This window comes from Mercurialis annua, linkage group LG2, assembly GCF_937616625.2.
Source record: "Mercurialis annua linkage group LG2, ddMerAnnu1.2, whole genome shotgun sequence".
In the NCBI taxonomy this organism is placed as follows: domain Eukaryota; kingdom Viridiplantae; phylum Streptophyta; class Magnoliopsida; order Malpighiales; family Euphorbiaceae; genus Mercurialis; species Mercurialis annua.
This window is the reverse complement of record NC_065571.1, coordinates 19,506,859-19,513,634: the sequence shown is the minus strand read 5'-3', so window position 1 is coordinate 19,513,634 and position 6,776 is coordinate 19,506,859.

The following is a 6,776-nucleotide window of genomic DNA, read 5'->3' as shown; positions in this document are numbered from 1 at the left end:
AGTCTCTTTGGCTCATCATTCTGATTCCCTAAGCAAGGTTAGGTGTTACGCAAATTATGTGGGAAAATGACGATAGATTAGTATGCACTGTCTCAGGTCCGTTTAACGCGACGTTCCGATTACCTAAGCATGGTTAAGTTATATTACGGAAAGTATGCGTGAAACATGAGTGTAAATTATTATGCCCAGTCTCAAGACTCTTTAATGTGTCGTTACAATTACCTAAGCATGGTGAGGTTACATTACGTAGAGTGTACGTGAAAAGTGAGGCAAGATTACTATGTCCCGTCTCAAGTGTCTTTAATGTGTCGTTCAGATTACCAAAGCATAGTTAGGTTATATCATACAATGTGTGCATTATAAGTGATGCAAGATTAGTATGTCCCGTCTCAAATCTCTTTAATGCGTCGTTCGGATTACCTAAGCATGGTTAGGTTATGCTACGCAAAGTATGTGCAAAAAATGAGGATAGATTCGTATGCCCTGTCTCAGGACTCTTTAACGAGTCATTATGATTAATTAAGAATGATTAGTTACATTACACAAAGTGAGCGTGAAAAGTGACGCTAGATTAGTATATCCCGTCTCAACTCTCTTTAACGCGTTGTTCGGATTACCTTAGCTTGGTTAATTTATTTTACACAAAGTGGGCGTGAAAAATAAGGACCGTCTCAACTCTTTTTAACGCGTCGTTCGTATACTCAAGTAAGGTTAGGTTATATTACGCAAAGGGTGCGTGAAAAGTGATGCTAGAATAGTATGACCCATCTCAAGTTTCTTTAATGCGTTGTTCGAATTACTTAAGCAAGGCTAGGTTATATTACGCAAAGGGTGTGTGAAAAGTGAGGCTAGATTAGTATGGCCTATCTCGGGCCACTTTAACACGTTGTTCCGATTACCTAAGCATTGTTTGGTTACATTATGCAAAGTGTGCATGAAATGTAAGGCTAGATAAATGTCCTACTTCAAGTATATTTAACATGTTGTTCAAATTACCTAAGCATGGTTAGGTTATATTATACAATATGTGCATGAGAAGTGATGATAGATTAGTATGTCTTGTCTCATGTCACTTTAACGCGTCGTTCGAATTTCCTAAGCATGGTTAGGTTATATTATGCAAAGTGTATATGAAAAGTGATGCTAGATTAGTATGTCTCTTCTCAATTATCTTTATCGGTCATGTTGATTACCTAAGAATAGTTAGATTATATTATACAAAGTGTGCGTGAAAAATGAGGCTAGATTAATATGCCCCATCTCAAGTCTCTTTATCACGTTGTTCTGATTACCTATTCATGGTTATGTTATATTAGGACATATTTGAGTGAAAAGTAACGCTAGATTAGTATGTCCCGTTTCAAATCTCTTTAACGTCGTTCATATTAACTAATCATTGTTAGGTGATATTACGCAAAGGGTGTGTGAAAAGTTAGACTAGATTAATATTCCCCGTCTAAGGCCTCTATAATGCATTGTTCCGATTAGCTAAGCACCGTTAGATTATATTACGCGAAGTGTGTGTGAAAAAACAATTTAGATTAGTATGCCCCATATCAAGCCTTTTTAACGCGTCGTTCCAATCATATAAGCATGGTTAGGTTATATTAATCAAATTGGGAGTGAAAGATGAGTCTAGATTAGTATGCCTGGTTTATCTGTCGTTAACACATCGTTTTGATTACCTAAGCATGGTTAGGTTATTATCACGCAAAATGTGCATTAAAATTGATGCTAGGTTAGTATGTCAAATCTCAAGTCTCTTTAAGGCGTTATTACAATTACGTATGTATGGTTAGGTTATACTATGCAATGTGTCCGTGGAAAGTAATGCTAGATTAGTATGTCCCGTCTCAAATCTCCTTAACGCGTCATTCGGATTACCTAAGCATGGTTACGTTATGTTACGCAAAGTATGTGCAAAAAATGAGGATAGATTAGTATTGCACTGTCTCAAGACTCTTTAACGCTTCATTATGATTACCTAAGCATGGTTAGTTACATTACACAAAGTGAGCATGAAAAGTGACGTGAGATTAGTATATCCCATCTTAAGTCACTTTAATGCGTTGTTCGGATTACCTAAGCCTTGTAAGGTTATTTTACGCAAAGTGGGTGTAAAAAAGGGCTTAATTACTTAAAAAACCCTCACCTTTAACTTTGTTTTCGTTTATACCCTGACATAGGGAAATTGTCACATATACTCATGACCTTATCTTTATGTTTCACCTCTACCCCAAATTTCAAAAAAAAGATGATTTATTGAAAATAACTAAATATAAGGGTTATTTTACACCTTTTTCTATTAAAAAAAATAAAACCAATACTTCATCTTTGAAAACGTTCAAATAAATCCTAAATTTAATTAATTTTTTTAATTTAAATAAAACCTTATAAATAAAATATTTTTTATTAATTACAATCTACAATTATACTTCAATTTTAAAAATCGCTAATATTATTATTATAAAAAAAAATCAATTTTCGGAACCGACGCTAGGCAAAGAGGAGCAGCCGCTCCTCCATGAAAGGAGGAGCAGCTGCTCCTCCTTCCATGGAGGAACAGCGTGTTCCTCCATGGAAAGGAGGAACACGTTGTTCCTCCTTTCTATGGAGGAACCATGGTGCTCCTCCTTGGAAAGGAGGAACAGATCTGTTCCTCCTTTCCAAAGAGGAACACGATTGGTCCTCCTTGGAAAGGAGGAACAGATCTGTTCCCCCATGGGAAGGAGGAACAGCGTGTCCTCCTTTCCATGGAGGAACAGCGTGTTCCTCCATAGAAGGAGGAACACTGTTCCTCCTTCCATGGAAGGAGGACGACGGTTCCTCCTTCCACGGAAGGAGGACAGTGGCGGTGGGAGAAATTGTTTTTCAAAAAAAAAATTTAATTTTGTTTATAGAGTTTTTTTTACGGTTTTTAATTTTGATAGCGGATTCTAAAATTGGAGTACGGTTGTAGGTCGGGAATAATTAAATAATTATGATTAATTGATTTTATTAAAGAAGAAGGTGTTTTTGTATAATTAATAATATTGACGTGTAATTAGAATATATTCTAAAAATGAAGGACTATTTTAAACTTTTTTTCAAATGAAAAGAGGTAAATTTAATACCTCGAGGGTAGAGGTGAAACATAAAGATAAGGTCATGAGTATATGTGACAATTTTCCTAGGTGAGAGTATAAACGAAAACAAAGTTAAAGGTGAGGGTTTTTTAAGTAATTAAGCCGTGTAAAAAATAAGGCTAGGTTAATATGCCCTGTCTCAAGTCTTTTTAACGCGTTGTTCGAACTACTTAAGTAAGGTTAGGATATATTACGTAATGAATGCGTGAAAAGTGATGCTAGAATAGTATGACCCATCTCGTTGTTCGGATTACTTAAACAAGGCTAGGTTATATTACGCAAAGGGTGCGTGAAAAGTGAGGCTAGATTAGTATACCCTGTCTCGGGCCGTTTTAATGTGTCGTTCGATCACCTAAGCGTTGTTAGGTTATATTACGCAAAGTGTGCGTGAAAAATGAGTATAGATTAATATGCCCTGTCTCGAGCCACTTTAACGCGTTGTTTTGATTACCTAAACATGGTTTGGATACATTACGCAAAGTGTTCATAAAATGTGAGACTCGATAAATGTCATGCTTCAAGTATATTTAACGCATTGTTCGTATTACCTAAGCATGGCTAGGTTATATTATTAAAAGTGTGCATGAGAAGTGATGTAAGATTAGTATGTCTCGTCTCAAGTATCTTTAACACGTTGTTCGAATTTCCTAAGCATGGTTAGGTTATATTATGTGAAGTGTTCATGAAAAGTGATGCTAGATTAGTATGTCTTGTCTCAATTCTGTTTATCGATCGTATCGATTGCTTAAGAATAGTTAGATTATATTATGCAAAATGTACCAGACACATGAGGCTAGATTTCCTATGCATGGTTATGTTATATTAGGTAATGTTTGAGTGAAAAGTAACGCTAGATTTATATGTCACATTTCATATCTCTTTAACGCGTCGTTCGGATTAACTAAGAATGGTAGGTGATATTACGCAAACGGTGTGTGAAAAGTGAGGCTGGATTAATATGTGTCGTCTAAGGCCTCTATAAAGCTTTGTTCCCATTACCTAAGCATGGCTAGATTATATTAAGCAAAGTGTGTATCAAAAATGAATTTAGATTAGTATGCCCCATCTTAGGCCTCTTTAACGCGTCGTCCTGTTCATCTAAGCATGGTTAGGTTATATTATGCAAATTGTGAGTGAAAAATAAGTCTAGATTAGTATGCCTCGTTTTATCTCTCTTTAACGCGTCGTTTCGATTACCGAAACATGGTTAGCTTATATTACGCAAAGGTTTGCATTAAAAATGATGCTAGATTAGTATGTCAAATCTCAAGTCTCTTTAACGCGTTGTTCCGACTACGTAAGCATGGTTAGGTTATATTATGCAATGTGTTCATGAAAATTGATGCTAGATTAGTATGTTCCGACTTAAGTCTCTTTAACGCGTCATTCCGATTATGTAAGTATGGTTAGGATCTATTACGCAATGTGTGCGTGAAAAGTGACGCTCGATTAGTATGCCACGTCTCTAGTCTCTTTTGACTCGTCGTTCGGATTTCCTAAGCATGGTTAGCTTATTTTACTCAATGTATGCATGAAAAGTGGCGCTAGATTAGTATGCCCTGTCTCTAGTCTCTTTGACTCGTCTTTTTCTTTCCCTAAGCACAGTTAGGTTCTATTACCCAAAGCATTCTTGAAAATTGACGCTAGATTAGTATGTCTCGTGTCAAGTCTCTTTAACGCGTCGTTCGGATTACCTATGCATGGTTAGGTTATGTTACGTAAAGTATGTGCAAAAAATATGGATAGATTAGTATTGTCCCGTCTCAATTCTCTTTATCGCGTTGTTCCGATTACCTAAGAATTGTTAGGTTATGCTACGCAAAGCGTGCACATAAAGTGAGGCTAGATTAGTATGCCCCGTCTCAAGTTTTTTTATCGCATCGTTTTTATTCCATAATCATAGTTAGGTTATATAAGGAAATGTGTGCGTGAGAAGTAACGCTAGATTAGTATGTCCCATCTTAAGTCTCTTTAACGTGTCCTTCCGATTACCTAACCACATTTAGATTATATAGTACGCAAAATATGGGCAAACAATGAGGCTAGATTAGTATGTCCCGTCTCAAGTCTCTTTAACGCGTCGTTCTGATTACCTAAGCTTGGTTAAGTTATATTATGCAAAATGTGTGTGAAAGATGAGGCTAGATTAGTATTCCCCCTCTCAAGTCTCTTTAATGCGGTTTTCGATAACCTAAGCATGGTTAGGTTAAATTACAAAAAGTGTACACGAAAAATGAGTGTAGAGTAGTATGCCCCTTTTTAACGCGTTTTTCTAATAACCCAAGCATGGTTAGGTCAAATTACGGAAAGTGTGGGTGAAAAATGTGTTTAGCTTAGTATGCCTCGTCTCATCTCTTTTTAACGAGTTGTTTCGATTACCTAAGCATTGTTAGGTTATATTGCGCAAAGTGTGCATTAAATTGATGCTAGATTATTATGCCAAGTCTCAAGTTTCTTTAACGGGTCACTCTGATTACGTAAGCATGGTTAGATTATACTCTCTCTGTCCCAAATTTATAGACAGTTTAGGACAAGGAAAAGCATTAAGAAATTTAGTCAATCTAGGTAAAATGAGTAATTCTATAAAAACATACCACACTTGCCCTTATCCAATGTAGTTTTGACTTTATTTTTTAGTGGGTTTTGCTCTTTTTTTAATTTAATATATTATAATTAATGAAGATATATATGTAATTCAAGCATTCAAGCAATAAATTACAGCCTACTATTTCAGACAAAGAAATTCAAAATGGTGCCTATCAATTTGGGACTGAGGGAGTATTATGAAATGGGTTCGTGAAAAGTGATGAGTATGTCCCGTCTAAATTCCCTTTAACGCATCGTTCTGATTACGTAAGTATGATTAGGTTCTATTACGCAATGTGTGCGTGAAAAGTGATGCTAGATTAGTGTGCGCCCTCTCTAGTCTCTTTGACTCGTCGTTCTGATCCCCTAAGCATTGTTAGGTTATATTACGCAAAGTATGCATGAAAAGTGACGGTAGATTAGTATATCCCATCTCAATTCTTTTAAACGCGTCGTTCGGATTACCGAAGCATGGTTAGGTGTTATTCAAATTATATGGGAAAATGAGGATAGATTAGTATGCACCGTCTCAAGCCTCCTTAACGGGACATTCCAATTACCTAAGAATGGTTAGGTTATATTACGGAAAGTGTGCGTGAAACACGAGTATACTCTATTATGCCTAGTCTCAAGACTCTTTAATGCGTCATTACTATTACTTAAGCATGGTTAGGTTACATTACACAAAGTGTACGTGAAAAGTGAGGCTAGATTAGTATGTCCCGTCTCAAGTCTGTTTAATGCGTCGTTCTGATTACCTATGCATAGTTAGGTTATATTATGCAAGGTGTGCATTACAAGTGATGCTTGAATAGTATGTCCCGCCTCAAATCTCTTTGATGCGTCGTTCGGATTATCTAAGCATAGTTAGGTTATGTTATGCAAAGTATGTGCGAGAAATGAGGATGGATTAGTATTGCCCTGTCTCAGGAATCTTTAACGCGTCATTATGATTACCTAAGCATGCTTAGTTACATTACGCAAAGTGAGCGTGAAAAGTGATGCTAGATTTGTATATCCCGTTTAACGCGTTGTTCAGATTACCTAAGTTTGGTTAGGTTATTT